Source organism: Bison bison, unplaced genomic scaffold (assembly GCF_000754665.1).
Source record: "Bison bison bison isolate TAMUID 2011002044 unplaced genomic scaffold, Bison_UMD1.0 scf7180017458669, whole genome shotgun sequence".
Taxonomy (NCBI): Eukaryota; Metazoa; Chordata; class Mammalia; order Artiodactyla; family Bovidae; genus Bison; species Bison bison.
Genome location: NW_011371851.1, coordinates 19,548 through 22,454, shown reverse-complemented (window position 1 = coordinate 22,454; position 2,907 = coordinate 19,548). Strand labels below are relative to the sequence as shown.

The 2,907-nt window shown below is 39.4% G+C and overlaps 1 protein-coding gene across 3 annotated transcripts in view; it reads left to right on the top strand.

Annotated features, from left to right (window-relative positions):
* Positions 1-2,907, top strand: part of LOC104990487 (CTP synthase 2-like) — a 27,568-nt gene that overhangs the window by 10,094 nt on the left and 14,567 nt on the right. The window lies entirely within an intron of this gene.

Below are 2,907 nucleotides of genomic sequence, written 5' to 3'. Positions count from 1 at the left end.
TTTTAGATTCTATGTATAAGTGGTATCATATTGTGTTTGTGCTTCTCTTTCTGACTTACTTCACTTAGTATGATAACCTCTAGGTCTGCTGCAATCTCCATGTTGCTGCAAATGGCATTATTTCATTCTTTTTTATGACTGAGTAGTATTCCATTGTATGTATGTACCACATCTTCTTTATCCATTCATCTGTCGATGGACATTTAGGTTGTATCCATATCTTGGCTATTGGGAACAATGCTGCTATGAACACTGGTGTGCAGGTATCTTTTTGAATTATAGCTTTGCCCAGGTATATGCCCAGGAGTGGGATTGCTGGATCATATGGTAGTTCTATTCTTAGTTTTCTGAGGAACCTCCAAACTGTTCTCCACAGAGGCTGTACCAATTTACATTTCCACCAACAGTGTAGGAGGGTTCCCTTTCCCCCACACCCTCCCTAGCATTTGTTGTTTGTAGACTTTTTAATGATGGCCATTCTGACTGGTGTGAGGCGATACCTCATTGTAGTTTTGACTTGCATTTCTCTAATCGGTGATGTTGAACATCATTTCATGTACCTGTTGACCATCTGTAGGTCTTGTTTGGAGAAATGTCTATCAAGGTCTTCTGTCCGTTTTTCAGTTGGTTTTTGTTGTTGTTGTTGCATGAGCTGTTTGTATATTTTAGAAATTAAACCCTTATTTTTCACATCATTTGCAAATATTTTCTCCCATTCTGTAGCTTGTTTTTTCTTTCTTTTTTTAAAAATAATTTCCTTTGCTGTGCAAAAGCTTGTAAGTTTGATTAGGTCCCATTTATTTTTGTTTTTATTTCTATTGCCTTGGGAGACTGATACAGTTTCAGTTTTATAATTTCAATATGTAATATATATGGACTTTATTTTTGGTGTGGTATATGAGGTAGGGATCTCTGTCCCCTTGACACCACTCCACTCTCACCAATTAAGTAATTTAGATTTGTTTCAGGGATTTCTGTTTTGTTCCACTGGTGATTTCATCTCTTTTTTCTGAATCCTTACCACCCTTTTCATTGTGATAGCATTATTGTAAGTTGAGCCCTTATTTACCCTACTCTTATTATTTAATATTTTTAAAAATGTGTTTACCTCTTCTTCTGGAGGACCTGTACAATGATTTTAAAAGTCTAATTTGAATTTAAAAATCCCTCAGGGATTTTTGTTAAAATTCATTAAAATTTAATTTTCATTAAATTTCATTAAAATTCCTTTACAATTTAAATACTAGTTTGGTGAGATTTTACATCTTTACTTCTTCTCATCTAAGAATATCGTATGTAATAACTTTAAAAGTGAAAGGAACTGGCCAGAATCATGTGCTTAGGTAGGGGTTACTACCACAATAACTGGATATATCTTGTTTAGAAGTTACCATTGTGGACACTCATTGTAGCAAATGAGTCTTTTGATACTGCGTTTGAGGACTGCCAGGACTGTGGAAATTTCTTAAAGAGATGGGAATACCAGACCATCTTACCTGTCTCCTGAGAAATCTGTATGCAGGTCCAGAAGCAACAGTTAGAACTGGACATGGAACAACAGACTGGTTCAAAATTGGGAAAGGAGTATGTCAGGGCTCTACATTGTCAACCTGCTTATTTAACTTATATGTGGAGTACATCATGCAAAATGCTAGGCTAGATGAATCCCAAGCTGGAATCAAGATGGCCAGGAGAAGTATCAATAACCTCAATATGCAGATGACACCACCCTTATGGCAGAAAGTGAAGAGGAACTAAAGGGCCTCTTGAAGAAGGTGAAAGAGAAGAGTGGAAAAGCTGGCTTAAAACTCAACATTCAGAAAACTAAGATCATGGCATTTGGTCCCATCACTTCATGGCAAATAGATGGGGAAAAATGGAAACAGTGACAGACTTTATTTTCTTGGGCTCCAAAATCACCACAAATGGTGACTGAAGCCATATGAATGGCTTAAAAGATGCTTGCTCCTTGGAAGAAAAGCTATGGCAAACGTAGACAGCATATTAAAAAGCAGAGACTTCACTTTTCCAACAAAGGTCCATATAGTTAAAGCTATGGTTTTTCTAGTAGTCATGTATGGATGTGAGAGTTGGATCATAAAGAAGGCTGAGTGCTGAAGAATTGATGCTTTCAAATTGTACTGCTAGAGAAGACTCTTGAGAGTTCCTTGGACAGCAAGGAGATGCAACCAGTCAATCCTAAAGAAACTGAATCCTGAATATTCATTGGAAGGACTGATGCTGAAGCTGAAGCTGGACCTCCAATACTTTGGCCACCTGATGTGAAGAGCTGATTCATTGGAAAAGACCTGGATGCTGGGAAAGATTGAGGGCAGGAGGAGAAGGAGGTGACAAGGAATGAAATGGTTGGATGGTATCATCGACTCAATGGACATGAGTTTGAGCAAACTCCAGAAGATAGTGAAGGATAGGGACGCCTGGTGTGCTGCAGTCCATGGGATCGCAAAGAATTGGACATAACTTAGTGACTGAACAAAGGATTATGGCATGGTGTGTCTGTGTGTACTTTGTTACATGAGCCTGCTCTTTGGAGTATTACCTGCTAGGAGAGCCTCACAGTTCCCTAGAATTTCCTTTAACTGTGTGTTCAGATGGGAACAGCTTTACATATTTTGAACATTGGACCTGTTAATGAATTAATGATCACTCCCTGCACTCTTGAACCAGTGCAGTGGTTTTCACACCGTGCCCTGTGGAGCTGGAATCCAGGCTGCTCTGAGGAGTGGCCTGGGGTGGGTGGTTCCAGGCGCTTCCCTGCTTCAGTGAAGCTTCAGCTCCACTTGTCCTGGCTCCCATGGCTTGGTTCTGTATGAGATTGCATATGAAGATGCGTTTCCTGTGCTGTGATGCTGCACAGCTTACACAGCAGATTGGATATTCCAGTGT